At 41.0% G+C, this 25,774-nt stretch overlaps 1 protein-coding gene across 8 annotated transcripts in view; it reads right to left on the bottom strand.

Moving 5' to 3' along the window:
* RGS3 (regulator of G protein signaling 3) overlaps window positions 1–25,774 on the bottom strand; it is a 276,636-nt gene that overhangs the window by 64,352 nt on the left and 186,510 nt on the right. Inside the window, exon 1 of one of the 8 annotated variants that reach the window (XM_085854605.1) lies at window positions 14,298–14,449. The exons of the other annotated variants lie outside the window; for them this stretch is intronic. The gene's annotated coding sequence lies outside the window, so the exon portion shown is untranslated. Of the gene's footprint in view, window positions 1–14,297; window positions 14,450–25,774 lie in introns of those variants that run through there. 8 annotated transcript variants of the gene reach the window in all.

Raw genomic sequence — 25,774 nt, 5'->3', positions numbered from 1 at the left:
AAGGCGTCTAAAGTGTTGAAAGGGTCTTAAAGGTAAAAGGGGTCTTAAAGGGTCTAAATGGTCAAAAGGGTCTTTGGGGTCTTGTGGGTCCTCGGGGTCTTTTGAGTCCTCAGGATCTTTTGGGTCCTCGGGGTCTTTTGGGTCCTTGTGGTCGAAAGGGTCTTAAAGATCTTTTGGGTCCTCAGGGTCTTTTGGTTCTTTGGGGTGCTCTGGGTATTTGAAGTTTTTAGGGTCTGAAGGGAATTGGGGGTCTTAAAGGGTCTTCAACAGTCGAAGGGGTCTCAGCAGTCCAAAGGGTCAAAAGGTACATTCCAATAGTACGTAACTAATAGACGTAAATGTGTGAAGTCAGGGTGCAACTGACGTTCAAACAGTGAGTAATTAATAGATATATAGTCACACGGCCTCACTGTGAAAGGTGCATTCCAATAACATGTAATTAATAGACATATAATCACACGGCCTCACTGTGAAAGGTGCATTCCAATAGTACGTAATTAATAGACATATAGTCACACGGCCTCACTGTGAAAGATGCATTCCAATAGCATGTAATTAATAGACATATAGTCACACGGCCTCACTGTGAAAGGTGCATTCCAATAGCATGTAATTAATAGAAATATAGTCACACGGCCTCCCTGTGAAAGGTGCATTCCAATAGTACGTAATTAATAGACATATAGTCACACGGCCTCACTGTGAAAGGTGCATTCCAATAGTACGTAATTAATAGACATATAGTCACACGGCCTCACTGTGAAAGGTGCATTCCAATAGTACGTAATTAATAGACATATAGTCACACGGCCTCACTGTGAAAGGTGCATTCCAATAGCATGTAATTAGTAGACGTATGTGCAGTCTGCAACTAACGTTCAAACAGCACGTAATAGGCATGGAGTCACACGGCTTCATGGACTGCTTTTTGTTTTTATATTTATGAAGGAGTAAACAGAGACAAGTTAAGAAAATAACTTGGCAAGCCAAAAAGGGAATATGAGAAGGACATGGCTATGAAAATTAAACATAATATGAAGGTTTTCTTTAAAGTCAATAATAGGTAAAGAACAGTTTCAGACAAGTGTGGGCCCAATGAGGAATAGCACCGGGAGAGTGGTTCGTGATGAAAGTGAGATGGCAGGCTTATTAAATAGGAATTTTGCTTCAACTTTTACACAAGAACAGTCAGGAGAATTGCCAATAGCTGAGAGTATCTATCGAGGAGGTGAGAAAGGGCTTTTACAGAAGATCCAGGTTGGAGTGGAGGAAGTAAAGGAACAGCGAGGAAATCTAAGAGTAGATAAGGTTCCGGGGCAGATAATATGCACCCGAGAGTATTGAGGGAGGTGGCTGAGCAGGTAAGCGAGATATCAACGGATATTTTCAATAACTCACTGGAGTCAGGACAGGTACCGGAGGATTGGAGAGTAGCAAATGTAACTCCATGATTTAAGAAAGGATCCAGAGAAGAATTGGGAAACTAGAAACCTGTTAGTTTGACTTCAGTTGTGGGGAAGGTGTTGGAGGCATTAATTAAAGACCGGATGAGGAACCATTTAAACAAAAACAAACTAATTAAAGGTAGTCAGCATGGGTTTACCAAAGGTATTTCCTGTTTAACAAACCTTATGGAGTTTTATGAATCAGTGTCTGATTGGGTGGATGATGGAAAGGCAGTGGACAGAGTATATCTAGACTTTAAGAAGGCATTTGATAAGGTACCATGTAGGAGGTTGGTATCCAAAGTGAGGGCTTGTGAAGTGGCTGGTTAAGTAGCTAATTGGATTGCAAACTGGCTTAGTGATAGGAAGCAAAGCGTGGCTGTGAGTGGGAGGATGTCTTGCTGGGAGGATGTAAGTTGCGGCCTCCCTCAGGGATCAGTACTCAGACCATTACAATTCATCATTTCCATCAATGATTTGGATAGTGGAGTGAAGAGTAGGCGTTTCAAATTTGCAGATGACACAAAGCTTGAAGGTAAAGTGGATAGCAGAGAGGGGGTGGTGATCAGATTCAGGAGAGTATTGCTATTTGCATAGATTGGGCAAAAGATTTGGCAGATGTCATGTAACGTAAACAAATACAAGGTGTTGGGGATGGGAAAGTTTTGGAGCACGTCACACAGGAGAAGGATCTGGGGGAGGTCATATATACGGGGAGGTCATATATACGGGGTGGTGGTGGGGCGGGGGGTGGGGTGTAAGCAGAGACAGGACAATGCCAGGCAGGCAGCTATAGGTAAACCTATCAGTGTTTTAGGTTGTATTCGGAGGGGGATCAAGTTTAAATCAAAAAAGGTGGCTTCACATTGTATAGGAATTTAGTGAGACCACATCGAGAATATTGTGTACAATTTTGGTCACCAAAACTTAGGAAGGAAATAGATGCCAGAGAGAGGGTTCAGCGCAGGGCAACTAGATTGATTCTGGGCCAAGCGAGACTTAGCTATGATGAGCGGCTGAAGGAGACGGGGCTTTATACACTAGAAAGGAGGCGGTTACGAGGAGATATGATGGAGATGTTTAAGATAATGAAAGTATAGATAAAATAAGTGCAGATGAATTATTTAACAGAGTAGACAGTGATAGGACCAGGGGCCATAGTCTGAGAGTAAAGGAGAGGAGAGTTAAGATGGTAGCAAGGCAGGGGACTTTTACTCAGAGAGTAGTTAATGCATACAATGGTCTCCCTGGAAAGGTGGTGGCAGCAGAAACAGGAGATAAGTTGAAATTATAATTAGATAGGTACCTGGAAGTTATGGAGATAGAAGGGTATGGGGATATTGGCAGGACTGCTAGGTAGCTTGTGTACATGTGCTGATTGTGATGTCTGTGAGAGGATCTCATCAAGGGAAAGTGTGTGATCGGTGTTGGACATTCTTCACCCTAAAACTGCCTTCACCCACACTGCAAAAACATTAACAACCGCAAAAATAATTCCCGCATGTTTATTTTTTAAACATCCTGGGGATGTTCCCTGAGCCTGCCACACTTTTCTCATACCCACTAGTCCCCCACCCCTCCAACCTACCAATAAAATAGTCATTAGTTTGATGGATTTATTTAATATGGTGTAGTTCAGGCATGATGGGCCGAATGCTCTCCTTCTGCGTCAAATTTCCTTGTTATCGCAGATTGCACCTCACAAACATATTGCATATCTATCTGTGTCATCTCAATGAGAGTGTAAAATTAAGTAAAACAAGCAAAAAGAATAAAAAAAAGACCTTATATAGCACGTCGTTGTTATTCTTGCTGTTGCTTCTGTCATCGTGGCTGTGGTGGTTGGTTGTGTGTCCTGCCCCGAAAGGTATTACGATATATGACTGTGGGTGCTCCTTCCGTGTCTGTCATGCTTTATTCTAGAGATGTTCCTACTGTTGTGGAATAATAACAAGCTCAAATGAGCTAAGATCCTCGTCCTCTTAATGATGATGTCATGAAAACGAATATGACGTCATTGTGATGTATCAGGTTTGCGATAAATTATCCGTGCTAATGCCCGGCTTGATTCCCACACACAAAATTCAAACAGCTTGCCTAGTTTCGGAGATAATGGTATAGGCGATTTCCATTAGCGGCGATATAATGACGGCAACTTTTTTTCGAGGAAGAATTTCCAAAATCGGAGATGGTTACTGCCTGCGCGTGGGCTTTCTGCATATACACGCAAGTTTCATGAAGATCCGATGAAAACTCTGGGTTGTGAACCAAAAAATGTCAAAAAATAGGAATGACGTCATAAAAATTGATATGACATCATAGTGATGTATCATATGTGCGATAATTCATCTCTGCTAATGCCCTGTTCCATTCCCGCAAACATAATTATTCAAAAAGCTTGCCAAGTTTCGGAGATAATCTTTCAGGCGATTTCCATTAGCAGAGATATTTTGATGTCATAACTTTTTTTCTAGGAGGAATTTTCAAAATCAGAGATGGTTACTGTCTGCGCAGGGAATTTTTCATATATATGCCAAGTTTCAGGAAGTTTCGATGAAAACTGGAGGCTGTGAAACAAACTAGTTTCGGAGATAATTTTTTAGGCGATTTCCATGAGCGGAGATATTTTGACGTCATAACTGTTTTTTTCTAGAAGGAATTTTCAAAATCGGAGGTGGTTACTGTCTGCGCAGGGTATTTTTACATATATGTGCCAAGTTTCAGGAAGTTTCGATGAAAACTGTAGGCTGTGAAACAAACTAGTTTCGGAGATAATGTTATAGGCGATTGACATTAGTGGCGATATTATGACGTTAACTTTTTTCTAGAAAGAATTTCCAAAATCAGAGATGGTTACTGTCTGCGCAAGATAGTTTTTCATATATATGCCAAGTTTCAGGAAGTTTCGATGAAAACTGTCGGCTGTAAAACAAACTAGTTTCGGAGATAATGTTATAGGCGATTGACATTAGTGGCGATATTATGACGTTAACCTTTTTCTAGAAAGAATTTCCAAAATCAGAGATGGTTACTGTCTGCGCAAGGTAGTTTTTCATATATATGCCAAGTTTCAGGAAGTTTCGATGAAAACTGTTGGCTGTAAAACAAACTAGTTTCGGAGATAATGTTATAGGCGATTGACATTAGTGGCGATATTACAACGTTAACTTTTTTCTAGGAAGAATTTCCAAAATCAGAGATGGTTACTGTCTGCGCAAGGTAGTTTTTCATATATATGCCAAGTTTCAGGAAGTTTCGATGAAAACTGTCGGCTGTAAAACAAACTAGTTTCGGAGATAATGTTATAGGCGATTGACATTAGTGGCGATATTACGACGTTAACTTTTTTCTAGGAATAATTTCCAAAATCAGAGATGGTTACTGTCTGCGCAAGGTAGTTTTTCATATATATGCCTAGTTTCAGGAAGTTTCGATGAAAACTGTCGGCTGTAAAACAAAAAAGTCCACAAGATGAAGATGAAGAACAACAATGTGAGTAAGACTTAGAGATCCTCCACGAGGATCTAAAAATGTTATGGTTGGTTCCAACCACTACATTCAGCTCCCAACCTCATTTTTTCTCTTCTTCTTCTTCCACAGAAAGACAGTCTTTTAAAACAGGCATTTTTAGATCATCGTGGAGGATCTCTAAGTCTTACTCACGTTGTTGTTCATGTGGACTTTTTTGTTTCACATCATACAGTTTTCATCGAAACTTCCTGAAACTTGGCATATATATGTAAAAATACCCTGTGCAGACAGTAACCATCTCCGATTTTGAAAATTCCTCCTCGAAAAAAAAGTTATGTCGTCAAAATATCTCCGCTCATGGAAATCGCCGATACCATTATCTCTGAAACTAGGCAAGCTGTTTGAATTTTGTTTGCGGCAATCAAGCCGGGCATTAGCACAGATAATTTATCGTAAACCTGATACATCACAATGACGTCATATTCGTTTTTATGACGTCATCATTAAGAGGACGAGGATCTTCACTCATTCAAGCTTGTTAGGATTCAACAGACACTAATTTTTGGTCCCCAGACCCAGCTATAAACCGTCGATGTTTCACAGGCAAGGTGATTCATCAATGTCATCCTGTTGTGGAGCAAAGTCAGCCCACACGTAGGTTCTTCAGCTCAACCGTTTTTAATGGCGTCTCCTGCAGCCCTTACTCCGCAGCTCTCTGACGTCGCTCTCGGTTCCGCCTCATCATTTCCGGTTCATCATGCCTTAATTAATATTCATGTAACTCCCAATACCACACATCCCTTTGATAGACGTAAAACCCAGCATCCCATCTGTCGGCATTAGTTGGTGGACGTGGTGGACGTTAAAGATCCCATGGTGTCCTTCGTGAAGAGCAGGCGACCTATCGACAGCACTCTGAATTTTTTTTTTTAATTTGGCTTGAACTAGTGCTGGGAAGGCAAACCACCCAGTATAACCCTGGCCAAGAAACTGGTTCAGCAGCCCCAACGCTCTGTAACAGAGGATGGTAAATTAGAATCAGAATCGGAGAATTTTTGTTCCAAGTAAATTGATTAGCGTTCCAACCAAGTAAATCGATTATTAACTTCCCAATGGCACCATTTTTATTATTCTATGACAGCAGGAACCTTGAAGAATATAGTGTGATGAATGGATGTATGCTATAGCCTGGTGTTGGCTTAGCGGTTAGGGTGGCGGCTTGGGATCCCAAGGTCCTGAGTTCAAGACCCGTTGGCTGCTGAATTAACACCAGGGGGTTGACTCAGCCTGTCATCCTTCCGAGGTCGGCAAAATGAGTACCAGTGTGCTGGTCCGGTATGCCCCAGTTAGAATACGTGTACCATATCCCTGTGTGTCATAAGAGGCGACCAGGGTTGGCGTCAGGAAGGGCATCCGGCCATAAAAAAAACATTGCCTCAAGAAAAAGCCCAACCCCTGTACAGCAGAGAAAAATGGCTATAAAAACGGTCATTATTTATTTTAATGGATGTATGCTCCTTTCAGTAATGGATACAAGTATTACACAGAGGTATAAATTGTTTGACAGTCATTTATTGCTTGACCCAAATAACCACTACAGGGTGCTTATTGGAGAAGGGGATGCTTATTACAGAGGGGGTTTATTTTTTCAACCCTATCCTTGTGGGTGGGTGGGGGCTTATTGGAGGGATGGGCATTTATTGGAGGAAATACGGTATCGAATATATAACGCTCTTTCTAACCACTGACTGACTGACTGATATTAAAGATCAGTGCCTTCCAGGTGATGAAGAAAACATGAAATTTTGCGTGCCGATGGACATCGAAGGCAGTACACTGGCAAAAAAAACAACAACTTACAGAATCTGTAAAAAATAATTACTGTGGGACAACATCCATAAATGAAACTCGAATGACAACCTTTGATGTCACCAGATATGCCTCCGCCCACATTATTACATCAAACTTTACACAAGTATGTATGTCACATTATGACATAGATATTTGTACAAAGTTTGATTTAAATCCCTGAACCCAAATTTAAAATATTAAATAATTCTGGCTGCCAGACCATGCATCCGATCAGGCTGAAATTTATAATGTATACTCTACATTCCTGCTCAATCATAACTGTGGTGTTTCACATTATTGATAAAGTGGTTCAAGAGAAAGATTTTTTAAAAATAATTTAATTCAAACCAATATGGCTGCCAGACCACGTGACCTACTAATTATTCGTGAACACCTTGGTATCCTCAAGGCTTGGGGAACATGTAAGTGAAGTTTCCCCTTGATCTGTTAAGCTGTTCTGCAGAAGAAGATTTTGAAATGTTTATTCTTCAAAAAAATCATCGCTGCCAAACCATGTGACCTATGACATCATAGGAGGAGAGCTTTTAGTTCCTCACTGATGGGCGATCATACTTGTAAAGTTTCGCCTCGATCTGTTCAGCTGTTGTGGAGAAGAAGATCTTTGAAGGTTTTATGTTAAAAACAACATGGCTGCCAAACCACGTGATGGATGACGTCATCATTTTTTTTGCCAATTACAATTTATCCCGAGTTGACTCTCAAAGTTTTTCATAAAGATCGGATAAAGTGTTTGACATATAAAATTATAACGTCATAAGGAAGCCACAAATGACATCATCAAACAAAACAATCACCCTTGTTTCCCATGGGGAGTACTTCACATGTGCAAAGTTTCAATGTTTTTCCATGGAGCGGTTTGGGAGCGACAGAGGTCCAAAGTTTTCCTTTTTTCCTACATGGCTGCCACACCACGTGACGTCTGACATCGTAGTTATCAGAAAAACATTCTACATGAATGGTTGCATCTGTGTTGAAAACTTCGTGAAATTTCTATGGTGAAATAAAAAAACCATGCAGCCCCACATCAATACCACCCTGCTTTGATCAGACACCTGACCTCTTTATCAAATCAAATTCAGAAAGGGTGGCCGGTCACATCGTTGGAGTTTCGTGTTGATTGGATAAGGCTTTTTGTCCAACATGGCTGCGAGACCATGTGAGCGACGATGTTGAAATTTTCAACTGATATTCCTCATGCAGAGTAAAAAAAAAAAAAATTCTCTGAAACCACTTCGCCTTTCAATGAGAGACTTTGCAGTGGTGATCCACTACTGTTGCTACAAATATTTTATGATGCAAAACAATGATGTCATCAGTCACATGATGTGGCAGCCACATTGGTTTTAAATGAAGTAATTAAACAATTATTTCTCTGAAACTGTTTAACCTAGCAATACTAGACTTTGCAGTTATGATCAATTGCCCTTGCTGCATACACTCGACTTAAAATGACGTCATCAGTCCCGTGGTGTAGCAGCCATATTGGTTTCAAGTAAAATATTTTTTAAAATTATATCTCAGAAACCGCTATAGCCATCGATGTGAAACTTTGCAGTTGTGATTCACTCCCATTGCTCCATGTAATTTAATATGTTTCATATTGATCTGTTAAGTGGTTTTGGAGAAAAACGTTTTTATATTTTCGGTTTTAAACTAACATGGCTGCCAAACTACATGACCAATGGGATTGAAAATTTGGACTCTGTCCAAGATTTGGCAGAGGATCATGTGTGTGAAGTATTGTGTTGATTGGATAAGGTTTGTTAATCTATCCAATGTGGCTGCCACACCACGTGACCTATGAAGTCATCATTTCCAAACTATGTGCAGGTATATGGTTTGATGATACTTGGTAAATTTCACCTCGATCGGATAAGCGGTTCCAGAGAAAACATTATTTAATATTTTCTTCAATCCAATATGGCTGCCATACCATGTGATACCAATTATTCTTGATCATCCTATTATCCCCAAGTAATGTGGAACATGTCTGTGAAATTTCCCCTCAATCTGTCCAGCCATTCTGGAGAAGAAGATTTTTGAAGGTTTGAGGATTAATCCAAGATAGCTGCCAGACCATGTGACCTATGACATCATAGTTATCAAACTTTATTCAACGTGGAGAGTCAATCATTTGTGTATAGTTTCACTTCAATCTGTAAAGCGGTTCTGGAGAAGAAGATTTTTCCCATTAAAAAAACAACAATATGGCTGCCAAAGCATGTGATAGATGATGTTATAATATTTTATTCTGTGTTGAAATGTTTCCCCAAGATGAACCTCACAAATGTTCATACTCATCGAATGTAGCAATCTATTTGTCGAATTTTGACTGGGATACCACTTCACCGATGACGTCTTAGTCAAATTCCTCTTATTCCTCATGCAGAGTAGTTGCCAGGTGCCAAGTTTAAATTTTTAACACCTTGCGGTTTAGGAGATACAGAGGTCCAAAGTTGTTCCGTTTTTCCAACACGGCTGCCAGCCCACGTGACCTATGACGTCATAATTATCATTACAAAAATTCTGCATGATGAGTCGCATCTCTGGTCAAGATTTTGTGTCAATCGGATAAGCGGTTGCAGAGAAAACAGATAAAATTCGCATGTACGTATGGACGGACAGACAGCCCAAAAACACAATGCCACCGGCGACATTGTCACTGGAGGCATAAATATAAATAAATGAAAAACAATGAATGAAAAAAAATGCAGGAAAGTGACCCGAGAATAGGGAAGCATGGTAATTTTGTGTGCCGATGGAAATCTAAGTCAATACACCAAGAAAAATCACAGAACCGTCGGAAAGTATCCGTAAATGAAAATATAAATAAATGAAAAAAAACCAATGAAAATAAATAAATGAAAATCAAATGCAGATAAGTGATCCGAGACAATGGGGAAACACGGTTCATACGCTTACACAATGTGTGAGCACATCCCGCTAGTATTTAATAAACCCCCTAGGCCGATAGCAATTATCATAAAATTACCAAAGGCCCAATCACATCTCTCACCAGACACAAGGGGAAATTAATAAATCTGTGGAACAAAAATAGACGATAAGAAAAAAAAACAAAGAGACATTGGATGGTTATTCATTGAAAAGAAACGGGGCTGCTGTGTGAGGATTAAATTTGTGTGAGGTTAACTTCAGTGATTGACTTTTTGTGCAAGGACAAATATATCGATCACCCTTTGTAATGCACAAAAATTGTGTGCAGATCACACTGTTATGGGTAACCATTAATTATATAGCTATTATAAGCAAAATAAATCAATGGTTAGGGTTTATTAAATACCCAATAATCTGTTGAACTTTGTATTACATGAATACAAAATAGATGTAACAACATGGACATAATAATATCCTCTTGCATTAAATTTGGAAATCTATCTGAGAGCTTTCTTCATTTTTATAATTAAATGTTAACTTCAAAATCACACACCACATACAGCACAAAGTAAAACGGCACTCGCTAGAGTTCATACCTCCACCGAGCTGATGAGTTTGTTTTGTATCCCACTGATAGGTCAGATATGCATCCCGACCTTAGCCAAAATCTAATCGGCTTGTTCGAGTCACCTACCCAACTCAGCCACCAAGTTCCGTCGAAATCCGTGAACAACTTTTTTAAATATCATGCTATTTATCATTTTTGGCTCTATCTCTCAATAGTGAAGAATCATTAAAAAAATTCTCAGATCTACATCTGGATCTGGATCTTCACCAAAATCGAATAAATTTGTCCTCATTACATACCCAACTTGTCCCCCAAATTTCTTCTGGGAAGGCAGGGTTGCAAATATTTGTGCTTACAACATATTTTGCAAATAGTTTCAGAACTAAATGCCATCTCATGCACCTTCTGGTTTCACAGGGACACACATTTTTGGTTCACACTTGCTCACCATCTCCCTCACCGATCATAATATAAACATTTCACGTGCTTCAGTAGTGATAGATAAATATACAAGACAAGAGATTGTACAACCAGCAAATCAGAATCAGGTTGCACATGTCATCAGGACACAACCCTGCCTTCAAAGCCCAGACCACACATGACGCTATTACCAAAATCGGTGATATTGGTGATACTCATGTGGCGATACATATTCTTGAAGTTGAAATAGGTATTGTAGTTATCCTAAAGATTTGTGGAAAAATCAAGGGATTGTATAATTGCTAGTAACACTTGGGAGCAGAATTTATAATCACTTTCATGGCCATTAACTTTATTTACTTCCTTCATACCAGGCTTTGAAAGACCCATGGGAGGAAACATGAGTCAGGCATTTTCAACACAACCAGTAACAGTGATGGTCGATTTCCTGGTGCCCTATAATTAAAGCGCCCAAAAGCATACGGAGCTTGGACGAGCTGAAATATTCACTTGATTATCCAAGTGAGCCGTCCTCTTGTTTTCCCATCATTACATTTATGGACACAGGCAAAATTGAGTTTACAGTCATGAAAATGGCCACAGAATAGGCATGGTCAGGAAAAGAAGAACATGGCGGCACACACGTTAACAAACTATATGTATCCCCTTCACAAGAGGGGTATTTACAAGCAAATTTCCTGCAATCATTCCACAAACATACTTTGCAGATTCAGTAATCAGGCTGATGTTTTATGTTAAGCTCGAATTTTTTTTTACAATCAGCTAACAAGAAGCTGCCAAAGGGGAATGTCAGAGTTAAGGCTGAAATGAAAAGGATTGAAGTGACTTTGAACTGCAGAAGACACAAGGAAGGAGTGAACCGAGAGGCACAGATTGTCTGACAATCTAGCACGCAATGCCCTGAGCAAAGAAAATGAAATGCTAAAGTGCACAGAAAGAGAGCACTAAAAGTCAATCCGATGACTTCAGCAAACGAACCGTGAAAAAAAAAAATAACCGTAATAAAAAGCAATAAAACACAATACCAGCGTTGACAATTGCCAAATAAGTTAAAACAGGAAAAGTTGCAAATAAACTTGGAGGACAATTCAACAGCGAAGCAGCAAAAAGTGAAATGGAAACAATGGAAGTCAGAATGAATGGCGATTTGGAATGATTGAGATATCAACATGTTTATCATCGCAAATAGCGATATAATCAATATTACATGACACCGACACTTTCAAAATAAGAGTAGGTGTAAAGCAGTGCATGCAAACAAAAAGTCTGTTTCAGTAAGGAATACTTGCCAAATACCAACAACCTTCTCTATAATTGGATAAGTGTCAATGGCAGAATAGAACCAAACAAAAAAGCTGATATTGTATGCAAATATTTATGAAATGAAAGATAAGTTAGGGTTTATAGATCCATCATTTAGAACCATCAATACAAACAGAATACTCTGTCCTCCTGTACGACATTATTTTGAGCCTATGTACAATAAATGAATTGAGTTAAACTTGGACGACCTCTCAGCATGTCCTTAGAGAGGAGACATTCAAGGTTGACAATCAAAATGTGCAGGCTCTATAATAACCAGGAAGCACCTGTCAGCATCTGGACCGCCTTGGCCAAGAGAGGCCTGACTTTCATCCCTGCAAAAACCTTGAGTGGTTTCTGGTCTGTTTTTTACTCCCAGAAGAACAAGTCTTAGGGGAGAGGAAAAGCAAAGTCTATTTTAAAAAGCGTGAATTGCAAGGAAGGGAGCTAAGGGGTAGAGGAAAGACTGAAGGGGTAGATAGAAGAGTGAAGAGTGAAGGGGTCGAGGAAAGAGTGAAGGTCTAGATTGAAGAGTGAAGTGTGAAGGGGTGAAGGAATGAATGAAGGGGGAAGTAAGTAAGACTGAAAGGGTAGTAGTAAGGAGTGAACGGGTAGAGGAAAGAGAAAGAGAGGAAAGAGAGAGAGAGGAAAGAGAGAGAGAGGAAAGAGAGAGAGAGGAAAGAGAGAGAGAGGAAAGAGAGAGAGAGAGAGAGAGAGAGAGGAAAGGGAGAGAGGAAAACGAGAGAGAGGAAAACGAGAGAGAGGAAAACGAGAGAGGAAAACGAGAGAGGAAAACGAGAGAGGAAAGAGAGAGAGAGGAAAGAGAGAGAGAGGAAAGAGAGAGAGAGGAAAGAGAGAGAGAGGAAAGAGAGAGAGAGGAAAGAGAGAGAGAGGAAAGAGAGAGAGAGGAAAGAGAGAGAGAGGAAAGAGAGAGAGAGGAAAGAGAGAGAGAGGAAAGAGAGAGGAAAGAGAGAGAAGAAAGGAAAGAGAGAGAGAGAGAGAGAGAGAGAGAGAGAGAGGAAAGAGAGAGAGAGAGAGAGAGAGAGAGAGAGAGAGAGAGAGAGAGAGAGGAAAGAGAGAGAGAGAGGGGTAGAGAGAGAGAGGTAGAGAGAGATGGGTAGAGAGAGATGGGTAGAGAGAGATGGGTAGAGAGAGATGGGTAGAGATGGGTAGAGATGGGTAGAGAGGGGTAGAGATGGGTAGAGATGGGTAGAGATGGGTAGAGATGGGTAGAGATGGGTAGAGATGGGTAGAGATGGGTAGAGAGTAGAGAGAGTAGAGAGAGTAGAGAGAGTAGAGAGAGTAGAGAGAGAGAGAGAGAGAGAGAGAGAGAGAGAGAGAGAGAGAGAGAGAGAGAGAGAGAGAGAGAGAGAGAGAGAGAGAGAGAGAGAGAGAGAGAGAGAGAGAGAGAGAGAGAGAGAGAGAGAGAGAGAGAGAGAGAGAGAGAATACATGGTTGTTAGAATTGTCATGCAATGTGTGGATTATCATATCCACTTTAAAAACTGGATCTCTGGACGTCAGCGAGAAAACCCATTTCACAAAGTGATTGCTATGAACTTTTGTACTTTTATTGTCAGTGACATTAAAAAGTGTTGTACTTCGATGTAAAAGATAGCTCAGGAAGAGTATATTGCCTCTGAGTTGTAAAATTGGGTTTAATACTGAAGGAAAGACAATATAGTTTATGCTGTAACAGCAAACTGCCAGGTAGTTAGGATGGTTAGGGAGCCTACCTCATATGCACACTTCCTTATATATATATATATATATATATATATATATATATATATATATATATATATATATATATATATATATATATATATATATATATATATATATGTCACAGATCTCACTATTGTACCGGTCCTTAGGTTAGATTGTCCAAATATTCCAAATTCCCCGCAGTGAACAGCTATCACAATCTAATGATCAGAGCGTTAATTATAAAAATGAACAGCACAGCAGAAAAGGTGGGTAAATTCCTAAATTAAGTCCTATTTCATTGAATGTATAAGCAATGTCTTTTATCTTTATTTATGATAAGTACAATTACTGTTTTGAGGAAATTGTGCTGAAAAACAGAAGCCTTGATGATCTCGAGACAAACACAAAAAGACAACAAGTAAGCCGCTCTGACGTAGAAAGGCCAGTGCTGCGGACAATTCTGAACCATGAACCATTGAAATATACACACTATAATCCCATGACAAGTTGAAGAATTACACAAAACACAAAGTCATGACATAAGGTGCAGTTATTAATGCGGGATAAAACCGAAAAAACATGAGTGATACCTACCTTCCGGCTCAGTTGAGTGTGACTTTACAGCAGCGCATCGGACCGGCACATTGCACAAGTTAGAATTCCCTAACGTCACTCCCACGGCCGGAATGTAAACCTTATATTGTGCCAATCCTCTCAACTACGACATAAACCTCCACCCAATCAAATTTCCTCCACTCAGATGCAGCCAAGATATGTGATAGTTTTCATTTGCTGTTTCTTTTTTTGGTTCTTGTATGCAAAACCACAACTTCACCCTTGGTCGTTGAGAAAACGGAAACATCGGCCGTTGTGGTGGCATCTTAGGAAGTCGAGATTGCAGTTGAAGTAGTAGGGGATAAGAAAGTATACATTGTCTTGATAATCTGATAGTTTAAAAAGACAATCTACCAAAATAATACAACCCCCCCCCCCTAACAAAATGGTTATCTCAATATACAATACACATGGAAAAAAGTTATATGAACAAGATAATAGTACAAAACACACCAAAAAGGTGAAATAGAAAAAGCAAACATATTTCAGGTAGATTTCCTGATTTGTGGTACCATACTCTTTATAAGGAGTGTTGGTGCTGCCGAAGCAGTTTCTTGGCAAGAGTTATACTGGGTGCTTTGCCATTGCCTTCCGAGCGATGTTTGTCCGTGCTCTATCCTTTTTGAATGCTGAGTGTCAAGCAAGGAAGCAGCATGTACCAGGTTTTTAAAAGCCTTTGGTAGGACTCGGCAGAGGTTTGAACCACAAATGTCCCAGAATCAGAGTGGACACTAACAATTACGTCACTGAGTTTAATTCAGGTGGATTAACAGTTGCTTATTCCCACCTGATTAACAGAGGGATGCTGCTACAGGCCATCTGGCAGAGGGATGTGGACCTATCCTACACAGAATGGAGTTGTTGGAAAGTGAAACAATGTTGTTGTTTTTGTTTTTTTAAGGGGATACTCACTTTCCCACACTTTAGAGATAGGGCATGTGGGAGTATTCCCTCCAAAGCAACCCCCAGCTTGCGAGTGCACAGGAAATCTGATTGAGAAGCTTATTGAGAAGAGAACCATAGACAGCGTTAGCTGTAATTTTATGAATCAGGAGGGGATGCCAGATGGTCAAATGCATGGGAGATGTCCATCCATTGAGATAGCCCTGAACTATTGTTTGAGATTGAATTGCATATTATTTGCGAATACAGAAAAAGCTGCACGACCAAGATGGAATGACCTATACAGAAGTTAAACTGATGGTTAGAGATCAGAGAGTTCACAAGGAATCACAAGGAATGCAGGAGGCGGCCACAAGGAATGCAGGAGGAGGCCCACTATTTCCGTGTCATCTTGCCAATATCCATTACACATCTATCCTGTGTAAGCCCTCAATCTGTAATGCTTCTAGGAACCAATCTAATTGTAGTTTAAACGTACCTACTGTTTCTCCTCTCAATACAATTCCAGAGAGACTATACCATGCATTAATTATTCTGAGTGAAAATCACCCCTGTCTTTCCATCATCTAAACTCGCTTCTTCTTTACTCTCAAATTGTGACCACTGCTCCTATCACTGTCAACTCTGCAGAAAGATCCAAAGAAAGCATTTAAACACAAGGTTTGGTCGAGCTCCCAAAACCTTGCGTGGTACATTATCAAATGCTTTCTGAAAGTCTCGATATACTACATCCACTGCACTGCCCTCATCCACCAAGCCAGTATAACTTCACTTCCGGTTTCGGGTCTGGGTGCATTGGACGTTGGGTCATGCAGTTCCTCCTTCCAGCTCATTAAAGCTAAGTTTTTCAGACCAGATCTGCCGTGTCTTTACATTATATTTTAGTCCCTGTGTTGCTGTTTGTATTTAACCATACCTTGTTGCAGTGTATTGTCAAATTTGTGTCTCTCTGAGTGTCTGGCCTACTTGCCAAGGCCTCAGCTAGCCAGCGTGCAAATGATATCTTTGCTCTGACACCGTATGCCTCGCTCCGCTTCCTTTCTCCCAAGTGTTGTCGTTTCACCTTCCCAAACTTTATCTTATCCCCCCCTCCTCGTTTCAAATATATAACATTTTTCATTTTTCACTCCAAAAAAATATTATTACTCCACGCATGTGAAGCTAAAAGCGGGGTTAAGCAATTAGTTATTGTCTGTCCGTCCGTCTTATCAGTTTATAATAGGTAGTTTATGATCGATGAACAATTATTTAAATTGAATGTTATATTTTGAACATTAATAGGAAGACAAGTTTCTCGTTTAACTGTACTTTGGCTCTGAATTCGTCCTGATCGCACATGCGCAGAGAGGAACGAGATAAAAAAAATTTTTCCCCCGTCTGCCTGTCCGGCAGCCAAACAAAATCGAGACTCGTTCCAAACAAGAAAATTACTGCTTTTAAGGATGTCATAAGGGGACACAAACTCAAATAACTAATGAAATGTGTTAGATAGGGTGGTGTAATAGACACTGCATCAACGGTGGAAAAATGACGGTAAATTCTGGAATTAATTTATTTATACACTTTTAAACCTCTTTAAACCTTTATTTTAAATTTAATTATATACATAAAGACTAGAGAGCACAAATTGTCTTCAAAATACTTCCAAAACCATGCTTTATATTATCAATATATAGCACGAGAGTGCGAGAGGGTTGGAGGTAAAGACTGTAACAAGATGCTGATTAATGCTGCGTTTGATGGTGAGAAGTAAAGCCTCCATCTAAACTGCCACTCAATGTCGTGTGCTTACAGTGTATAAGGGTGAGGTATACAAGACTGCTTCAGAAGCACTAAACTTCTGAATTGTTTTGTAAACGATTAAAAAATCATTGTTTTATTAAAATTGAAGTATTATACTTGAACGCTGCACGGACGGTGTAGGCCTGCAGTGTGTTCAGTTCCCAAGCAGCTAGCTAGCATTTGCAAAGCCAGCCATTCCTTATCAACAGTTTTGAATGGAGTATTTGCTTGAGTACTTAAGCCACTTGGCGAGAACTCCACAAGAAATGCGGTAACTGTGCAAGCTGTTGGTGTTGGCTTAACAGTTAAGGTGGCTGGCTTAAGATCTTAGGATCTTGAGTTTGAGCCCCTGTTCCTCCATTAAATAACACAAGGTGCTTTGACTCAGCCTGTCATCCTTCTGAGGTCAGCAAAATGAGTGCCAGCTGACTGGAAACAGGAGGCACTGCATCAGCGGCGCAGCTGCATTCCCAGCAATAATGCAACTAGCAGCCATAGGCTGCAAATGAGGTAATAATAATGTGTGGGGTATTGTGTTCAATGAACTCTCCAGTTCATTCTGTATCTGTTTCCTTCATTCATTATCCCTTCCTTTTCTCAATAACTCCAACTTGAATATTAATTTAATGAATTGCTTCTTCCTTTAAAAGCTTTTAATAACATTTTTAAATGCTTCACTTTCCTTATTTCTTCATCAGAAACACCACATGTGTTGTTCTTTATCTTCTGAACAAGGTTTATTTCCCAAACCTGCATAATTCACAAACACTTGGTCCATTAACTGTCCCACCATACTTGCAGCACCACTTCGCCCGTGCATTTAACAACCATTCATTTCACCCTTCCAGTGAGGTCTATCTCCATATTTCCAAATTGGGAATCATGAGAAGTCCAGTTTGCAGAAGTTGCCTGCATACAACCATCAACTTCCCTTCACGTCCATTAACGGTGTCAAACCGTTCCATGTCAGTACCCTCCCCCTCATCATCTCCTACATGCTTGTGACCTGCCAACCCCACCCCTTCTCTGTTTCCCCCTCTTCAACACCCCTCCACTTAATGTCAACCCTTTCTGCATCCCCTTCACTCAACTCCCTCCCCTCCCATCTCATCTCTCCCCCTGGCACCACTCTCTCACATCTCACCACCCTCTGCCATATTCCCCTTTGCCCCCTCTCTCAGTTTCCCCTTGCCCTGCCCCTTCTCACATCCCCCCTCTCCCCACCCCCTCCTGGCTTCCCCCCTGTCCTGAACCCTCCCAGCTTTCCCCCTCTCATCATTCACCTGGCCAGCCCCTCACAGCTTCCCCCGTCTTCCACCCCTTCACAGCTCTCCCCCCCCCCACCTCACCCCATCTCCTTGCTCCAGCATCCCCTTTCGACATTCCTGCACCCTGCCAAAAGCACCTCCTCTTATGTCACAAAGTGTGTGGACCTCAAACATCCAAGTTCTCCAATCTGACCTGACATCTTTCAATCCAACAAGTGCTGCTGATAAACTAGACATGATTGTTTAACAGAAGCCTTCCTCCCACAGGACATCCCTGACTCCTCAATGTCTCTCCCTGACTTCTGTCTCCTTCAGTTTGATAGGCCTGAACCCTGTCTTGGCTGTGGACTTTTTATATACAATGCCAAGGCTCATATAAGAGCTTACACACGGAACATATCACAAGCAGAGCAGGAGACAAGAGGGACGGGAAAGGGAAGCGCAAAATAGTGGAGAATAGACACATGAGGAGAGCTGTGAAAGGGAGAGGGATGGGGCGGGGTACACAGGGAAAACAAGATGGACATAACAGGGACTTTCAGGAAGGAAAGCAGGGAATTTGAAGGGGGTGGGTTTGTGGTGGATTAACGGGGGGAGAAAAGATCGTGGTTTTGGATGAGGGAAGATAAGAGATGGTGGTGGACAGCTATTTTGATGACCTGGAGGGATGAGTGGGATTGAAGGGTGTGGGACTTTGTTCCAAAGGTGGGAAAAAGGAGGAATGAAAGAGTGAAGGTGAGCAGTGATTCTTGATTTTGGTAGTTTAACCAGAAGGGGGTTGCTGGTGGACCTTGAGCGGCCTGCAGAAATATAGGCAGGACAGATAGCAGACAGAGCAAGGGGAGTGAGACCGGAGAGGAGACAGAAGAAGACACAAAGACTACTGATCTGCCTGTGGTGAGAGAGTGAGAGACCCAAAGACTCAGCCTCATCGCAGGGGATACCAATGTTCCTAAATGCCTTGGTTTCCACAGCATGAAGCCGAGAAAGGTGAGAGGCAGGAGCACCAGCTCAGAAGGGGAAAGCAGCACTCCATCAGGCTGTGGATGAAAGCTTTGTATGTGCTCAGGAGCTCAGGTGTGCCAAGGACGGACTTTGCACAATGGAGGATGCCCAATAGGGCGACTGGCTTTGGAGGCCAGCTTGGAAATGTGGCTTTTCCAAGATAGATCATGGCAGATCGTGAGGCCCAAAAGTTTGAATGAAAGGACTTCTTCAAGGGGAATGTTGAGAAAGTAGATGGAGGGGGGGGTTGTACTTTACATCAAGAACTCCATTTCACTGTCCGTGTACTGCTCAAACTTCACTTCATTCAAACACCCAGGACTACCTTTGGCTGTGACTTCCCATTCGCTCCCACCTCTTGTTTGTCTGTGTTTTACTGTCCTCCAAATAGGGACGACTCAATTTACATCTCTCTCAGCCAACAAGGACCAACTTTTTACCACCCATCCCAACTCTACCTTCCTTACATGTGGTGATTTCATATAGTGGTTGCAAAGTTGATTCTTCATTCTGCAGCAAGGATCGAAGACATAGATTTTTGTGTTGTTTCAAGGAAGCAGGTGTGAGGGATATCGAAGAAATGTTGGCTGATATCATGTCTGAAATGGCTGAACAGATCAAGGCGAAACCTTACAAGTATGACTGCCTATCCATGAAGCACAAAGCAATCACACATATGACGTCATAGTTGACATGGTTTGGCAGTCATTTTGGATTTACCTGAAAACATATAAAAATCTTCTCCAGAACGGCTGGACAGATCGAAGGGAAACTTCAAACAAATGTTTCTCAAGCCTTGGGGATACCAGGGTATTCACGAATAATTGATGTCGCATGGTCTGGCAGCCATATTGAATTGAGCGAAAATCTTAAAAAAAATATTTCTCTTGAACCACTTCATTAATTGATGTGAAACTTCAAAATTGTGATCGAGTTGAGATAGGGAATATACGTTTTAAATTTCAACCTGATCAGATGCATGGTGTGGCAGCCACAATTATTTAATTTTTTTGAATCTGGGTTCTTTTTGATTTTTTTTTTTTAATAAGGTTCACTTGGCTGCGCCTGGTTGGGTTTGAGAGTAAAGGAGTAGCAGCTGAAACCCCAATCCTATCCGGGTTCCTCCTGATGACTCCATTGCAGGACTGGACCTATTTGGTCTTCCATTTGATTTGAATTGAATTTATTTTAATCCTATTCAGAATTCAATTGAATAATAATAGACATCATGAGTCAAGGTCAGGTGTTCAATCAAAGCGGGGGGGGGGGGGGGGGTTGCATCAAAGTGGGACGTTTACAAAGTGGCAGTTCTAGTTATGTGTTTTATTAATTACATAACACACCAGTACACAAATGCCACACAACACAAGTCCTTTAATTGCTCTGCAAGGGTCTGCAACCTTTGATTGCACTTTTTGTTGGTATCATTGCATTCATAGAGAACTAGACTGAGATAACCGAATGACGTCTACTGTTGTCGGAAACTGTGATGGCACACCCTTTGAATGTGACAACATGAATTGCATTTTTGCAAAGACTCTCAATCTTGAATGGCAAGTTATTCTTTGATGACATGATATCACAGTGTGTGTGTGCTTAAAACATTCCGCATTGAACACGTACACCTTTGAGCAGCACATTTCAACAACGGATCGAAATGTGATGACATGTCAGAGACGTGTGTTTACTATTAAGTTGAAAAGCACTTCGGGAGTATATTGTGCGTATGATGGTGTGGAATTTGAGAGAAGGCAATCTGAATCAATGGAATATTCAATGCCAACGACCATTGGCTACTTCACGATTTATACTTTTCATACAAAGGGTAACAGGAGCTTCTGAAATACATGGAAGTCATTGGAAAGGTGTAGCCTGTTGTAGAAGATTAACAAGTTGGTTCTGGCAACGCAATCAATAACATTTCTAGGCTAGAATAACGAAATAACAAAATGGAGACCATTCGGGGGTGGTTTACTTGTGAAGCTTAACCAAAAAGGAGCCAGCAGGAGGTCTCGAGGTATGCACATTCACCTCTAAGCTGTTCGGCCTGGGTTTGAATCTCGACCCAGCTATAATTAAACTGTCATCTCAGTGTTTCACAGGCAGGGCGGTTCATCAATGTATGTGCCATCCCTCGGATGGATGTTAAATGGACATCTCGTCTGCCAGCATTCGTTGGTGGGCATTAATGATCCCACAGTGTCCTTCATGAAGAGTAGGCCAGTATTCGCACATTCATCAATGTGTGATTAATCCCTCAGACGGACCTTAAATCCGACTGGACTTCCCGTCTGTCAGCATTAGTTGGTGGACATTAATGATTCCACGGTGTCCTTTGTGAAGATGAGGGGAGCATTTGCCGGCACCATGAACAAATCCCAAATTCTATAACTACTGCTGGGAATGCAATGGCAAACCACCCAGTTGCCAATGCTTCGGCAGCACTGAAATTCTGTAACAGAGTATGGTACATCAAAAGAAGAACAAAAATGATCAAATCGTGCATGGCTGCAGCAGGTACCATGGGAACAAAATCTCTCTGGTTAAAAAAATGACAGCCTCATTATTTCCAGTTTTTAAATCCATCTTTAAATCTCATCTTTTTACACATAATTTTTCTTTGTAAAGTGTTTCGTGATGTTACTTCGAAATTAAAGGTGTTATGTCATGCATTGATCGATTGAATAAAATCAGTCCGGTTTTCCCATAGGGGAGTTCCCTCTATCCATTAGGACCATACTCTGTGCAGAGCGTTGGTGCTGCCCCAGCAGTCTCCTTGGCTATTGGACACAATCCTGGACAGATCGCCACTCTGACACAGTATCCCAGCAAGCTGGTACTCATTTTGCCGACCTCAGAAGGATGACAGGAAGAGTCAACCCCACCTGGTATTAATTCAACATCCAGGTGGGATTTGAACTCAGGATTCTCAGATCCCAAGCCCACCACCCCAACCATTATGCCAACACCAGGCATGCAGGGGAGTTAACACATTGCATTTCAGCTGACTTGTCTGAGTTTGATTCATGGCCTGACTACAAAATGTCATTCTTGTGCTTCGCAGGCAGAGTGTTGCAGCGTTAAGTATGTCATCCTTTCGAAAGGACGATAAACTGAATGTTGTATTTGTGAGAGTTTGCTTGAGTCTACAAGCAAAACCCAGGTGTTTCAGATAGAAGTATAGAGCGGCTTTCTGTATAATACTGTCTGGTGCTTTTCATGAAATCCTATTTGGGGGTTAAAAAGGGAGACGTCAGTTGAGAAGTCAAAGTAGGATGAACTTTTTTCTTTTTCTTTTTTAATTTTTAGCAAATCCTGCTAATTGTTAGAAAGCACAACGATAAAGTTTATAATAATTACACACAGGAACACTATTTCACACGCAGTTTACAGAGTTAAAGGTGTGCCCCAAATTTCTGACTGTTCATCTAAATATTCACGGAAAGATAGAGGGAAATGGTGCACTAGGCATCATGTGACAACATTCCTTTCGAAGATATTGTTGTTTGTGGGTAGATGGAGGAATTTCGTTGTAAAGATAGGATTGTATAGCGAGTGTAGCATGGTCCGTGGACGAGCAGGAGACATCTCGATGTAAACGAAGTAGGGAAAACTGTCAGCTTAATATTGTTATGTGTGAGCACACATGGGTGGTGCTTTGTTAACTGGGTAGGGTTTAAGGCTAGTTTCTCCCAGTATGTGATTGCTCTCCTGTGACCTTTTCCAAAGTTTTTGCATTTACAAGGCCGGCTATAAAAAGGAACAACGATATAACACCAATAACAGAGCTGAACGTTCCAAGCAGGCAGAAATCCCGCCTTCCCGGCTTCGTACTGGCAGGCCACACCCCGAGGCTAATGATTGGTCGGTGTGACGTCAGAGAGGGAGCATCGTCAGAAAGAGGACAGTTGATGCGAGGATCGTGGTTGTGAAAGAAGGTCTCATTTCCTTGCTCTCCTCAACACAATGAGAAAGTTGCCCGATTCTCGTTGTTATGGTGGTGTGAATTTGTTCATATGCTGAAATAGGACGCTGGCCATTGACTGCTCGGCTGGGTTGCGAAGTTTGTACATTTCTGAAGAGAAGAGAGAATAAGAAGAGCGCATCTCTTAGCCTCGTCTCGGGGCCTCGGCAATCGTCTTGTGTGATTGAGGAGAAGGCGGCACACCTTTTGGTGTGTGTGAACCTGGAGCTTGGAGGGAGTGGTGTGGCAATCTTGATCGTGAGAAGAAACGATGGCTGTTTGTGGGTCCTGACGTTGAATACCGCCACACTAATTATCTCGCATAAGTTTCCCACGCAGAGAGTAACTTGGCACCATTTTGGGTGTATTTTCCCGCATGGTGGCTACGTGCTTTTGAGGATCACCAGGCTCCTAAAAGATTATCTCTGGACACACAGCTAAGTGCCAGAATAAATGGAGGATTTTTATTTTATCTTATCTTTCCCCTTGTCTGTTTTTGTAACCGAGTGGAGACGTCTCAAATGAGGCTTTAGTTTAACTCATGTTTCATTATCTCACGCTTTGATTTCGTTTTTATTATCACGCATCGATTTATTTCCATTGTTACTCATTGATTTATGTTCAATAAATCCTCATTTGTTAAATTTACTTGTGTTTGGCTATTCCTTGTGGGTTCAAGGATAAATGCATGTACCTCCGTTCTGGTACGTGCTCTGCCACCTTCTGTCCCGCACACGCCATAATTTCCAAGGATCTCGGCTATTTGTTTTCAAGTAAATCGTTTGGCTATCCATCGAGGTTGGTGTTAATCAGCCTGGACACGACAACATTTAGGGGGTAGTTAGCCTGGATATCTAAGAGTTACCCTTCGAGCAACCAACCACTCTAGTTTAACAGTTGAGTAACATTAATCTTGAGACTGGAGCCTTTTTTTTAGTCTGCCCCAATTTTTGATAGTCGACCCCAGGTATAATGTTGGAAAGAAAGTAGATGTTTTTGCTGTTCAAGTGAACACTGGCAATGAGTATCTGCTTTGTTGAGTGGCAAGCTGCCTTGTGATCATAGGTATAGGTTTGTTCTACCTGTAGCTGACTCAGACAGACACAAGCCTTCATGAGCAAGACTTCCTTAAATCTTCCTTAAATCAGGTTGATGTAATGCAAATTATCTTGTTAAGCCTCCCCCTATAGGATAAGGGGAGGAGGGGGAGGGTTAGGGTGTTGTGGGGCTTGTTTCTATAATTAGTGTCCCCAATTTTTAATGGTACCACAGAGTTTGTTAGACCTCTAGGCGTAATAAACCACCATGTAGGTTTGTTTTTGCCCTGTACTCGTGAAGCGAAAAGCGGGGTTAAGTGATCGATCACATACGTGTGCCATGCATTCGTGTGTTTGCCCATGTCTGAATTTTTAAAATTCATTTTCTCAGCAAACCTTAGTCTGATTGACACAAAATTTTCTGAATAGGTGCACCTCCTCCTGAAGAATTTTTTTGTCATAATTATGACATCATAGGTCATATGGTACAGGCGCCATCTTGGAAAAACCGAAAAACTTTGCACCTCTAGCTCTGAAACCACTCCATGGAAAAAGTTTACACATGGTTCATTGTCTCAACTACTTTGCACCTCAAGTAATCCATATGGGGAATAAGATATGTTAATGATAATGTCATCAGTGCTTTCATTATGATGTCATAATTTGACAAGTGCAACGCTTGATCCAGTCAATATGAAAAAAAATTCTCTACAATTGGTGGTCCGATTGACACGAAATTTTGACGATAGGTAATGCCTCCTCCTGTAGGAATTTATAATGATAATTATGATGTCATAGGTCAAGTGGTACAGGTGCCATCTTGGAAAAACTGAAAAACTTTGCCCCTCTATATCTCTGAACCTACTCTGTGGAAAAAATTGAAACATGGCTCATTGTAATGTACTCCTAATGGGGAATAAGATATGTTAATGATGATGTCATCGGTGCCTTCATTATGATGTCATAATTCGACAAGTACAACGTTTGATTCGATAACTAATTATTATTTTTTTTTACTTGGGCAACGCTGAGGTTAAAGCGCTCTTCCCACTGATAAATTTGCCTCAAGACTGTGCAGGCTAAGTATTCTATGAATACCATCGAGTTTTTTTCTTCTTTTCTTCCTGTATTCCAAATGTCTGTATCTGCATCTGTATCTCAGAGCTTGCTGTAACTATCAGAATGAAATTTTGTGTCAATAATGTGAATAGAAAGTATGCATGGCTGACATAATTTTTTTAACCTTGACCTAATTTTAAAGATCATAACCCAATTATAGACATTTTAACATTTTTCGTCATAACTTGACTCAGGTTGGTCCGATCAGAAAAAATTACTCTCTCAAGATAGCCGAGAGCAATGCGCATTTACACTTAAGTTATATTAAACCCTGCCGGGTTAAATGTCAAGGTCAAATGGCAGTCTGAAAAAAAAAAGCATTTTTGTCACGCTCAATTTTTCCAACGCGGAATCTTAAAGACCACTTGGCCTTCCAAG

The sequence above is a fragment of the Eptatretus burgeri genome, chromosome 14 (genome assembly GCF_056783735.1).
Source record: "Eptatretus burgeri isolate ZD-2024b chromosome 14, Ebu_testis_v1, whole genome shotgun sequence".
Taxonomy (NCBI): domain Eukaryota; kingdom Metazoa; phylum Chordata; class Myxini; order Myxiniformes; family Myxinidae; genus Eptatretus; species Eptatretus burgeri.
Note: the sequence above shows the minus strand (reverse complement) of the source record. Positions and strands in the feature narration are given on the sequence as shown.